The sequence below is a fragment of the Nycticebus coucang genome, chromosome 3 (genome assembly GCF_027406575.1).
Source record: "Nycticebus coucang isolate mNycCou1 chromosome 3, mNycCou1.pri, whole genome shotgun sequence".
Lineage (NCBI taxonomy): Eukaryota > Metazoa > Chordata > Mammalia > Primates > Lorisidae > Nycticebus > Nycticebus coucang.
Genome location: NC_069782.1, coordinates 109,571,730 through 109,585,493, shown reverse-complemented (window position 1 = coordinate 109,585,493; position 13,764 = coordinate 109,571,730). Strand labels below are relative to the sequence as shown.

The 13,764-nt window shown below is 42.6% G+C and overlaps 1 non-coding gene across 1 annotated transcript; it reads left to right on the top strand.

The window, feature by feature from the left end:
- The first annotated feature begins 13,528 nt into the window (after positions 1-13,528).
- Positions 13,529-13,668, top strand: LOC128582867 (small nucleolar RNA SNORA7). The gene has a single exon (XR_008379290.1). It is a non-coding gene; the product is annotated as a small nucleolar RNA SNORA7 (small nucleolar RNA).
- The last annotated feature ends 96 nt before the right edge of the window (positions 13,669-13,764 follow it).

Here is a 13,764-nt window from a genome sequence, read left to right as displayed (position 1 = left end):
GAAACATTGGGGATTAAGTGTTTTTTTGTTTTGTGTTGAGACAGAGCCTCAAGCTATCACCCTGGGTAGAGTGCCATGGCATCACAGCTCACAGCAACCTCCAACTCCTGGACTTAAGCAATTCCCTTGCCTCAGCCTCCCAAGTAGCTGGGACTACAGGTGCCCACTACAATGCCCAGCTATTTTTTGGTTGTAGTTGTCATTGTTGTTTGGCAGGCCCGGGATAGATTCGAACCTGCCAGCTCTGGTGTAGTGGCTGGCACCTTAGCCACTTGAGCTACAGGCACCAAGCCAGGTATTAAGTTTTAACATGAGGTTTGGATGGTACAAATACTCAAATCACAGCTATGAAATTGGGATGTCTTATAATCTGCACTGTTTTATATTATATGTGTATGTATGCTAGTAATTATCTGCTATGGTGGTTTTAAGGCTTGAAATTGGTAGAGCCTATAATATATGCTTCACCTCCATGGATTCTCCAGTGACAGACGTTTTCTCTTCAAGAAGGTAAGGAAGGCAATTTAGCATCTGTGGGAACATGAGATTTTAATTATATTTTTGAGCCGTGAGTTTGTGTATATGTGTATATTTCTTTTGTTCACAGATCTGCAACTTGGGATAAAATTCACCAATTTAAAATGTCCATTTCAATGATTTTTTTTTCTTTTTCTTTTTTTTTTGAGACAGAGTCTCACTATGTCACTCTCGGTAGAGGGCCATCACATCACAGCTCACAGCAACCTCAAACTCTTGGGCTTAAGCGATTCTCTTGCCTCAGCCTCCCAAGTAGCTGGAACTACAGGCGCCCACTACAATGCCCAGCTATTTTTTGGTTGTAGTTGGCATTGTTGTTTTGCAGGCTTGGGCCGGGTTCAAACCTGCCAGCTCCAGTGTATGTGGCTGGCACCATAGCTGCTGAGCTACAAGTGCCGAGCCTCAATGATTTTTTTCATAAATTTATCCAGTACAACCATCACCACCATTTAGTTTTAAAACATTTAAAGCAAAAAGTTCCTGTGTGCTTGTTTACAGCTACTTCCCCAGTTTACTGCATTCCCAAGCCTTGGTAAATACTGGTCTGCTTTATTTTTGGTCTTTATAAATTTACCTTTCTTGAGCATTTCATGTAGATGAAATCATACAGTATGTACATGTTTGTACCTGGCTTTTTTTCCCCCTTGGCACAGTGTTTTTGGTATTTGTCCACACTGTAGTGTGTAGTTTGTTCCTTTTTTGCTTAGTAACATTCCACTCTGCAGATATACGGCATTCAGTTTATTCACTGGCATTTGCAGTGTGTCTAATTTTTGTCTAGTGTGAACAATGATGTTATGAATATTCGTGTACATGCCTTTGTGTTGTGTGGAAATAGATATTATTTCTTATGGGTAGATGCTGAAGAGTAAAATTGCTGGGGCATAGGGTTATGTTTTTGTTTCACTTTTGTTGTGGTAGGACTTTAGTTTGTTTTTGGAGATGGGTCCATCTGTGTTGTATAGGCTGGTCTCAAACTCCTGAGCTTAAGTGACCCTCCTGCTTCAGCTGAGATTACAGGTGCATGCCACTGCACCCAGTTTATGTTCACCTTTTTTTTTTTGTTTTTTTTTTTGGTTGCAGTCATCATTGTTGTTTGGTTGGCCCATGCTGGATTTGAACCCGCCAGCTCAGGTATATGTGACTGGCACCTTAGCCAGTTGAGCCACAGGCGCTGAGTCTATGTTCAACTATTTTAAAGAAATTGCCGAAGTATTTTTCCAGCAGTGCGTGAGAGGTTTCAGTTTTTCCACATCCTCTCCAATACTTATTTGTCCTTTAAATAAGACATGGGTTTTAAAAAATTGTATTAAAAAGCACATAACATAAAATTTACGATCTTAGCCATTTCAGCTTAGTAAGTATATTCATGCTGTTGTGAAACCAATCTCCAGAATTTTTTCCGTCTTATAAAACTGAAACTCTACACTCATTAAACAACGCCCCATGCCCTGCCACACCCACAGATCCTGGAAACCTCTAGTCTGCTTTCTGTTTCTATGAATATGACTACTCCAGATACCTTATATAAGTGGAATGATATAGTAAATACTAGTCATTTTGTGACTGGTTTATCTCACTTAGCATTAAGTCCACAAGGTTCAACAAAGTTATAGCATATATAAGAATTTCCTTCCCTTTTAAGACTGAAGGCATAGGTTTTTTAAAGGATAAAAAATCTTATATTTGTCATCCTTAGGGTTAAACTAACTCCCTCTTTTTGTCTTAGGGAGAAGGGAATGGGAAGGGGAAGGAGGAGACATTGGGAAGAAAAGTTCTGAAAGTAGGAAGAAGTCCAGAAGGGAATTAGGAATATACATTGCATCCCAGTTTTTGCCCAGGGAGAGCTCAACCACTGAAGTTTCTTTGTGGGTGAGAAGTAATCACATTTCTATCTTTTCACAAGATATACACAGTATTTATAAAGGTCCTCCTAGGCAGATTGGCTTTTGGAGTCTTCATCACTCTTAATTTATTATAAAACTGGCTCTTTATTTACTCCCTGTAATTAAATCCTGTTAGGCTTTGCAGAAAAGCACAACCAACCATGATGCAGAGCACTTGGACATAAGTTTGTTTGTTAAAGGGCTGTATAATCCGGAATTGTTTACCAACTTTTATAGGATTGATATGTTTATTACCATTAAACTGGGGAATAAAATTACTGACATTTTCTCTTTCTTAGCAAATTATAATATATTGCCCTGGATAACCTACAGAATTAACAGAGTATGGTACTTATTTATTGCTCTAAAGAATAATCTTTTCTTATAGATGACAAAATTTCTGATGTAAAATATGTCATCAGTGTAATAAACAGCAAAAATGGTCAGAGTGATAGAGTGTGAAGGTAGATTCAACCTCTAATGTTGAATCCATAGTATTTATATCATAGCCCAAGATGGCAATTCTTATCAAAGAAGAAAAGGACTAAATTTCTGAAAGATGTTTGTGGAGAATCACAAAATTTTCAGGCATATGAGAAAACTGATAAATGAAATTTTAATGAAGAGAGAGATCTGAAAATAAGGAACTCAGAAAAGGACTAGAACACATCCAGTGAGAGGATCTAATTCTCTCTATGTCTAACTTTCCTTAGGACTATCACTTCCTTAATCTTTTTTGCATTAAAACTTTGACTGAGTCAATCAGGAACATTTTTCCATAGAAACATTTTTCATTTTAGAGAAAAACTGCTGTTTTGGTATCTTTTCTTTCTTAAATCTTTTATACAAAGGAAATCACATACTATTCACATAATTTATCAAAACATTCTTTGTTCATTTGTTTTAACAAGGAATCTGGGAGAAATAAGTGATTTCCAAACCTGCTTTTCAAAATATTAGAAGCCATTCTTCTAATAAACTCTAATATTGAATCCAAGTACAACAGCAACTGACATTTTTCCCCCTAAATTCATATGTTTGCAGCCAACATTGCTTTGAACAGGCACCATTGTTCTCCACAATGCCAAGTACATTTTGCATTACTTCATTTCATTGACTATACAAAGCACATGCTATTAAACTAATTTTTATCTAAAGAAACTTAGATAGTTTAGAAAAAGAGATACATACTGAACTGCTCAAATGACCTGAGGGTGAGAGGGGCCAGGCCTGGAGCCTCACCCCCTTGCCTACCCTAACCACCACCTTAAACCATCTCCCATGATCCCAGTCCTAATTTCCGGGGACTTTGATGAAATCTCTCTCTGCTTCAGAGTGGCCCATCAGGAGCCTGTCTACCAGGTACTATGCTGACAGATGAGTGGGGGATGCAAGCTGTACTGCATACTAAGGGTTCTAGCTTCCCAGGGCCTCTAGGAACTTTATTAAAATAAATTATGACTAGAATAACAAAGGGCTTTTTCTTCTCATACCTTAGCAGTCAAAAAAACAAAAAAAAAGTTTAAACATGCTTCTGCTTGCTTTTTGATACTCAAACTGGTTTTTATTTTTTTATTTTTATTTTTTTTGTAGAGACAGAGTCTCACTGTACCGCCCTCTGGTAAAGTGCCGTGGCGTCACACGGCTCACAGCAACCTGTAACTCTTGGGCTTACGCGATTCTCTTGCCTCAGCCTCCCGAGCAGCTGGGACTACAGGCGCCCGCCACAACGCCCGGCTATTTTTTTTTGTTGCAGTTTGGCCGGGGCTGGGTTTGAACCCGCCACCCTCAGCATATGGGGCCGGCGTCCTACTCACTGAGCCACAGGCACCGCCCCAAACTGGTTTTTATTATCAATGAAAAAGAGAGGTGGCCTACAAAATGGAAAGGACCAGTCTTGAAAGAAATGCAGGCCATGGAAGTATGCACATAATAGAAACACCCTTGAAGGAAGTATGTGTCCCTCCGGAGAGGTTTAGGGTTGGCTGGAGCACCGCTGAGGCTCTCTGTTATGTGCCTTTCCCAAACCATGATACAGGCCTAGTTCCAAATAGATACTCACTCAGCACTGGGTTCTAAACGGGTGGAGATTTGCCAGGGACAAGGAAGATCATGCATCAGTTATAGATCTCACCTGGGGAATGGTCCCAGAGATCTTATGGCCTGTAATTGGGGTGGGGGGAAGGTCAGGATTTGTGAGCCAATGACAAGGACAGCTGTACGGAAAATGTCAAAATGAAGAATGCTTGAACTACAAGTGTGCCAGACACCTGTTCTGAGCCATTTCCAACTCTCCTGCCTAAGCCGCACCTCCCAGTGCTTATGGTTTTACAGTTATGGGACTATAGGATCACAAGAGAAAAAGGCCCTGTTGTACCTGAAGACCTTGGTGTCTTGGAGGTTCAAATCTTCCCCAAGACAAATGAGAGTTTTCACCAGCCCAAAGAAAGCACGCACTGGTCAAAAGAACTAGTAACGTGTGGGTGGGTTGGCCTTCTCCAGACAGGAGGACTTCTGCCGGACAGCACAGCCTCAGAGAGGCACTGATAGAAAACAAAATGGGGCTTCTTATATTAGCAAAGATAGACACCTTTTTAGGTAGCCCCTTTTCTTTTTCTTTTCTTTTCTTTTTCTTTGTTCTTTTTTTTTTTTTTTTTGAGACAGATTCTCACTATGTCACCCTTGGTAGAGTGCCTGGCATCACAGCTCACAGCAACCTCAAACTCTTGGGCTTAAGTGATTCACTTGCCTCAGCCTCCCAAGTAGCTAGGACTACAGGTACCCACCACAAACCCGGCTATTTTTTTGGTTGTAGTTGTCATTGTTGTTTGACAGGCCCAGGCTGGATTCAAACCTGCCAGCTCCAGTGTATGTGGCTGGCACCCTCGCCACTGAGCTACAGGAGCTGAGCCTGTTCTTTTTTTTTTCCCGATGAAGAAACTGTTGCACATGCTGTGGACCTCTGGTCCACCTGCTCATTCTCCTGACTCACCACTGTTTACTTTGGGTGAGGAACAAAGTCCATCAGAAGCCACATTGCACCCAGGGCTTTTCAAAATGCTGGAAAAATACCATTGGAGCCAGAAGTGACAATTCACCAAATTAGGATTACCTTAACCAGCACAAGGTAAAATCCCTGGAGAAGGTGTGTGCTGACTTGATTATAGGCAAAGAAAAGAACTGTCGAGGTGAAAGACCAGTTTAGGTGCCTGCCAAGACTTTGAGAGCTACTACAAGAGAAATTTCTTGTAGTGAAGGTTCTAAGATGTTGGATTGCTTCCAGATAAGAACCCACAAGTGACTTATGGACTCACACAGTCCTTTGGAGATTATTAATCAGATTACTTCCACCAGTACTGAGCCAGGAGGTGATGTTAAATTCACCATGATGGATGCTTAAAACACTTGTTTTAATAAATTGACAACCAGATCTTAAAATAAGCAAAGCAAACCAAACACACTTCTTAATAGAGTAGAGAAGAAACAAAATTGGCATTCCACTATCAGTCTCCAGCAGCGCCTGAGAAAGCAGGCAAAGCTGATGGTGATGTCCCCTGTGGGGCAGCCACTCACCACCAGTCTCACTCAGCCAGGGCCAAGTTCATGGACTACAGCGCTGGACTCCTGGCAAATGTCCTGTCATTCTATCACCTTCAGCCAGGAATGCCTGAATCCTTTCACCGAACCCTTCCCTTCATTCTACTCTCATTGAATTGCTGGCCAGATCAGTGTGTCAGTTCCTCCAAGGTCTTCGTAAACAGCCTGTTTGTTGATTGTCACTTTAATTCTATCAGATGTGCCTTGGTCAGCGTGTCTCGGCCTAATCCCAATGAGCTCTTTATTCACCTCTTCCACTTAGTGATCCTCTTCACAGCCTTCTCTAAATCTGTCAGCCTGCTTCATTCAGCCTCTTCCTCTGGACCATTCTTCTCTCATTATGACCCAGCAACTGCTCTGTGTTTCTGTAGATGAGAGCTGCTCTGTGTCCCGCAGGGAAATCTGAGACCCTGAAAGGTAGTGGAATCCCTGTGGCCTCTTCAACAAGCTGGGCTGGGTGTTGGAGAACTGGTTTGCCAGCCCTGCTGCAGGGTGACAAGAAGGTCAGGCTGCTCACTGCTGTAGGTGACAGTCACAGAGAGCCTGGCTCCTTCCCTTGGGGGCTGCCCCAAGTACAAGGTAGGTGGGGCAGGGCAGGTGAGCCTGGGCAGGTGAGTCTAGCCAGTGGAGTTGGCAGCATTCTCTGGAGGTTCCGTGGCCTGGCCTACTGATGAGCTGGCAGACCAAACTCTCTGTACCCCCATCTCCAAACAGGGTCTCTACAAAGTGACTCTACCTGTTCTGATGCCAGGGCAGAGAACTTCTGCTTGACAGATGTTGAGGCTGAAGGGTTTTAGACTTTCCTTTCTTTTTGAAGGCATAGCAGTATAAAAACAGCAACCTTGAGATGAAGCTACTGATAGGGCTATCTTGGGAAGAGTCCAGGGGAAGGACAGTGACAGTGACGAGGTCTGAAGCTTTAAATCCCAGTAAGGACAGAACTGACATTTTCTTAAAGTTTTACTGAGATATAATTACATGACCTAAGTTTGAAGTGTGCCGATTCAATGGTTTTAAGTATATATTTACAGTTCTGCAACCATCACCACAATCTAATTTTAGAACAAATTTATCATCCTTAAAGAAAACTCATGCCCATCAGCAGTCATTCTTTATTACCTCCCAAACCTCCCTTTCCCCAGCTGTTAGCAACCACTATCTACTGTTCAACTCCAATTTCCATTGCCTGTTTTGGAAATTTTACACAAATGAGATCATGCACCGTGTAGTCTTATTTGACTGGGTTCTTTTATTTTATTATTATTTTTTGACAGAATCTGTCACCCTGGGTAGAGTGTTATGGCATCAGAAATCACAGCAACCTCAAACTCTTGCGTTTGAGTAATCCTCTTGCTTCAGACTCCTGGCTGGGACTACACAATGCCAGGCTAGTTTTTCTACTTTTAGTAGAGACAGGCTCTCACTTTTGCTCAAGCTGATCTGGAACTTCTGAGCTCAAGCAAACCACCCACCTTGGCCTCCCAGGGTGCTGGGATTATAGGCGTGAGCCATTCGGCCTGGCCGACTAGGTACTTTTAGTTAACAGTGTTTTGGAGATTTACTCATGTTGCAACATATATCAGTACTTTATTCCTTTTTATAGCTAAATAATATTTCATAGTCTAGATATAGCACATTTTGTTTTTGCATTCACCAGTCGATGGACATTTGGGTAGTTTCCACTTTTTGGTTATTAAGAATATTAATAATGTTGCTATGAACATTTTTTATTTTAGAGACAGAGTCTCACTCTCTCACATGGGCTAGAGTGCCACAGACTCAGCTTGGCTCACAGCAACCTAAACTCCTGGGCTTCAGCAATGCCCCCTCTTGCTTAGCCTCCAGAATATCTGGGACTCTAGGTGCCCGCCACCACACCTGGCTAATTTCTCTAATTTTAGTAGAGATGGGGTCTTGCTCTTGCTCAGGCTATTCTTGAGCTCCTGAGCTCAAGTGATCTTCCATCCTCGGCCTCCCAGAGTGCTAGGATTACAGGTTTGAGCCACCACAGCCAGCTTGCTGTGAACATTTGTGTACAAGTTTTAGTATGGTTGTATCTTTTCATTTCTCTTGGGTAGATACCTAGGAATGGAATTGCTGGGTCATATGATAACTTTATGTTTTAACACTTTGTGGAACTGCCAAACTGTTTTCTGAAGTACCTACACCATTTTACATTCCCACCAACAACACATGAGGGTTCCAATTTCTCCATATCCTTCCCACTTGTTATTGTCTGTCCTTTTGATTACAACCATCCCAGTCAGTGTGAAGTGTTATCTCATTGATTTGCATTCCTTTAATTTTTCATGTGCTTGTCATCAGTTTGTATATCTTCTTTGAAAAAATGGCCATTCAAATTTATTGCCCATTTTATTTATTCATTTATTTATTAGAGGCAAGGTCTTGCTCCGTTGCTCCTGATCATAGCTCACTGCAGCCTCAAACTCTTGGACTCAAGTTATTCTCCTGCCTCAGCCTTCTGAGTAGCTGGGACTACAGGTGTAAACCAAAGTGCCTGCCTTATTGCCCATTTTAAAATTGGATTATTTGTCTTTATATTTGAGTTACAAAGATTTTTTTAATCTATTCTGGATACAAGTCCTTTATCAGATGTGTAATTTGCAAATTTTCCCCAAGTTTGTGGGTTATCTTTTATTTATTTGTTTGTTTATTTATCTATTTATAGACATGGTCTTACTCTTTCTCTCAGGCTAGAGTGCAGGGGCATGATCACAGCTCACAGTAACCTCAAACTCCTGGGTCATGCATTCCTCCCCACTCAGTCTCATGAGTAGCCAGAGTGCAGGTGGGCACCTCCAAGCCCAGCTAATTTTTTTATTTTTTCATTTTTCAGAGACAAGGTCTCACCATTTTGCCCAGGCTAGTCTTGAACTGGCCTTCAACAGTTCCCCTGCCTAAGTCTCCCAAAGTGCTGGGATCACAGGTGTGAGCCACCATACCTGGCTCTTTTCAACTTTATTAATAGTTTTGTGGTATATTTGCTTTGAATAATTCTTATAAGTTTGTCATGCCACTCGGTTCATTACGTGTGTTAACTTCTTGAGTTTACTTGCTGTTATTAATATTAAAATTCTTCCTAAAAAACCTCAGAGTAAGAGTGTCTGGGAATCTAAGAAATGTAAGAAAAAACAGTAAACTTGCTTTAAGTTTCCAAGAGGGTCTGGGGAAAAAACCAGGGGAACTTGGGAGATTGGTGGGTCCCCAACAAGAACCTTGGCCTCTTAGTGTTTCAATAAAAATTTCATGTTTATTTCCATGTGCATTTCTTTATGTTAGAAACGTTTTCACCATTTCTCTGCTTATCCAAATGCTTCTCTCCTTTTTTTTTTTTTTTTGTAGAGACAGAGTCTCACTGTACCGCCCGAGGGTAGAGTGCCGTGGCGTCACACGGCTCACAGCAACCTCCAGCTCTTGGGCTTCCGCGATTCTCTCGCCTCAGCCTCCCTAGCAGCTGGGACTACAGGCGCCCGCCACAACGCACGGCTATTTTTTTGTTGCAGTTTGGCCGGGGCTGGGCTTGTGGGCTTGAACCCATCACCCTCGGTATATGGGGCCGGCGCCCTACTCACTGAGCCACAGGCGCCACTCGCTTCTCTCCTTTTAAGTGCTACAATTCTCGCTTACCCTCCAGTCCATGCCGACGACGTTCTTTTGAACACCTTTTTTTTTTTGTAGAGACAGAGTCTCACTGTACCACCCTCGGGTAGAGTGCCGTGGCGTCACACGGCTCACAGCAACCTCTAACTCTTGGGCTTACGCGATTCTCTCGCCTCAACCTCCCGAGGAGCTGGGACTACAGGCGCCCGCCACAACGCCCGGCTATTTTTTTTTTGTTGTTGCAGTTTGACCGGGGCTGGGTTTGAACCCGCCACCCTGGGCATATGGGGCCAGCGCCCTACTCATTGAGCCACAGGCGCAGGCCAGCGCCCTACTCATTGAGCCACAGGCGCAGCCCCAACACCTTTAGCTCTTATTCCCTGCATCATTCGTTTGGCTCTCAGGAAACTTTATTGTTGCTATTGAAAGAATGAATGAATACTCTGTTGCACTGCTACTTATTTATTTTATACAGTTTTTTTTTTTATATCTTCCTCCCATGAAGATTGTAAGTTTAGGAAAGATAGGAGTGCATCTAATTTTTCTTCTGTATATTCCTTACCACCTAGCACAGTGTAATACCCCTAATAGAAGTAATCCTAGAGGGCAGCGCCTGTGGCTCAGTCGGTAAGGCGCCGGCCCCATATACCGAGGATGGCGGGTTCAAACCCGGCCCCGGCTGAACTGCAACCAAATAGCTGGGCCTTGTGGCGGGCGCCTGTAGTCCCAGCTACCTGGGAGGCTGAGGCAAGAGAATCGCTTAAGCCCAGGAGTTGGAGGTTGCTGTGAGCTGTGTGATGCATGGCACTCTACCAGTGCCAAGGGCCATAAAGTGAAACTCTGTCTCTACAAAAAAAAAAAAAAAAAATAGAAGTAATCCTAGAGAGAGAGGGAAGGAGGTATGGGGGGGGGGGGGGGGAGGGGGGGAGGGGGGAGGGGGGAGGGGGGGAGGTGTGTGACATACCTTTTGGGGGCAGGGCACATTTATAAGAGGGGCTTTACCTAACAAATGCAATCAATGTAACCTGATTTCTTATACCCTCAATGAATCCCCAACAATAAAAAAATAAAATTAAAAAATAAAGGAAACCTGGCCCCCACCCTTTTGAGAGACACCCACACAAAGAAGTAATCCTAGGGGCAATGATTATTTATTGTGAGTATGGGCTGCTGCACAGAAGTCTGCATTTTTAGCAAGCCTTGGCACTTCCCTCCCTAGCCCACAGGATTTTGATGTACCATTTGAGAGTACGGATCTTGTCTTTTTTCTTCATCAGGTGCCTTTAGTCTGGCATCTGGTAGACATTAAATAATATTTTTAAATTAAGTATGCCGTTGACCACAAACCATATTTTGAAACCACCCCCTAGGAGAAAGCGTAAGAGATTAAATAAACACTTTGAACCACTCTGTGTTGCACACATATCTCCATGTTACAAAGATGCATGTGAAGTGTTTTGAAAAGTTTAAACCGGGCGGCGCCTGTGGCTCAGTGAGTAGGGCGCCGGCCCCACATGCCGAGGGTGGCGGGTTCAAACCCAGCCCCGGCCAAACTGCAACAAAAAAATAGCCGGGCGTTGTGGCGGGCGCCTGTGGTCCCAGCTGCTTGGGAGGCTGAGGCAGGAGAATCGCGTAAGCCCAAGAGTTAGAGGTTGCTGTGAGCCGTGTGACGCCACAGCACTCTACCAGAGGGCGGTACAGTGAGACTCTTGTCTCTACAAAAAAAGAAAAAAAAGAAGAAAAAAAAAGAAAAGTTTAAACCAATCTCAAAGCATAAAGTTTATTTTTTAGGTTTCTTCAATTGATAAAATTTTTTTTAATTAGTTAATTAATTAATTTATTTATTTTTACAAATCTGTGAGTTGGAAGGGTACCCCGTTTCAACCTCATTCACTTTAAAGAAATACATTTATTGCATTAGATGCAGATGAAGAAACTGAAGCTTTGACAGATTTAAAGATTTGTTCAAGGTGGAGGTTTTCAAAAGTCCTGCCAACACACAGTAGAACTTCCAGAGAAGCTTGTTCAAAAGTATAGACATCGGAGATTCATCCAAGACTTGTTAAATTAGGCTCTTTAAAGGAAATGTGCATGTTTACAAGCGCCTTATACATCACTGGCTTCCAGCAGAGTGCTTCTTAAACTCCAATGTTTATCGAATCACCTGGGGATTTTATTAAGTTATAAAGTCTGATGCAGCATGTCTGGAGTCGGGTGCAAGATTCTCCATTTCCAATAAGTTCTCAGGGGATGCTGATGCTACTTGTACATGGACCACAGTTTGAACAACAAAGATCCAGGGCAGTGGTTCTCAAAGTGTAGTCCCAGAACCAGCAGCATCAACAGAACCTGGGAACTTGTCAGAAATGCAACTTCTGTGTACTGTTTCCAGAGAACAAAAGCTGAAGATCAAGGAACAGAACAGTGGATAAGGGACTTTTGATTACAAATTTGGGTACCATTTCACTTCTTTTTTGAGCATAATATTAATTTTTCTTTTTTCTTTCTTTTTTTTTTGAGACAGAGTCTCACGAGTAGAGTGCTGTGGCATCACAGCCCACGACAATCTCCAACTCTTGGACTTAAGCAATTCTCTTGCCTCAGCCTCCCAAGTAGCTGGGACTGCAGGTGCTCGCCACGATGTACGGCTATTTTTTTGTTGTTGTTGCAGTTATTTTTGTTTTAGCTGGCCTGGGCCAGGTTCGAACCTGCCAGCCTCGGTGTATGTGGCCAGCGCCCTATCCACTAAGCTACAGGCAATGCCCCACAATATTAATTTTAAGCAAGAAAAATTACTTGGTTACTTACAGTTTGATTAATACATATTCTGTTCATTTCTTTATTTACTCTGTCTACTTTCATTTGATCTTCAATTCTTGAGTACTTTCTAGATTTTTAACAATGGTGGACTTATGTTATTTCAGGAAAATGTAGCATTTTTGGTTCTTATGATTTCTTTTTTTAGATGTTTCAGATAAGCCGTTACTTTGAGTGACTCTGGAGGTGTGGTTGTATCTTAACAGTTGGTAAATACAGTTGACACTTTAGCAATGTGAGGGTTAGAATGTCGACCCCTGTGCAGGTGAAAAATTTGTATCTAATTTTTGACTCTTCGAAAATTTAACTAGTAATCACTTACTGTTGATAGAAAGCCTTACCAATAACATAAATAGTCAATGAATACATATTTTGTGTTGTGTGTATTATATGTTGTATTTTTACAATAAAGCTAGAGAAAAGAAAATGTTATTAAGAAAAAAAAAAAAGGCGGCGCCTGTGGCTCAGTTGGTAAGGCGCCGGCCCCATATACCGAGGGTGGCGGGTTCAAACCCGGCCTCGGCTGAACTGCAACCAAAAAATAGCCGGGCGTTGTGGCGGGCGCCTGTAGTCCCAGCTACTCGGGAGGCTGAGACAAGAGAATCGCTTAAGCCCAGGAGTTGGAGGTTGCTGTGAGCTGTGTGAGGCCACGGCACTCTACCGAGGGCCATAAAGTGAGACTCTGTCTCTACAAAAAAAAAAAAAAGAAATGCAACTTCTGGGCGGTGCCTATGGCTCAGTGGGTAGGGCACCAGCCCCATGTACCAAGGGTGGCGGGTTCGAACCCAGTCCCAGCCAAACTGCAACAATAACAACAACAACAAAAAAATAGCTGGGCGTTGTGGCAGGCACCTGTAGTCCCAGCAACTTGGGAGGCTGAGGCAAAAGAATAGCCTAAGCCCAAAAGCTGGAAGTTGCTGTGAGCTGTGACACCAAGGGTGACAAAGTGAGACTCTGTCTCAAAAAAAAAAAAAAAGAAAGAAAGAAAGAAAAGAAATGCAACTTCTTGGGCCCCACCCCATAATTACTGAATGTGAAACTCTGACACACATTTAAAATTTTAGAGCATGGACCTCCTGGGATCACATGTGGAGAGCCTCTAATGTTCTGCTAGCTTCAGAAGCAGGAGGGAAAGCAAGCCTAGAAGAGGTACCCATTCCATTCCCAGCTTGCTCTGTAGCTGGTGATTGGAAGACATTCTACAACATGTTAAAAAAATAATTAAATAAAATAAAATTTTAGAGCATGGTGAAAGATGCCCTATTAAATAAATGGTGCTGTCAAAAGTGGATAGCCATATGTACAA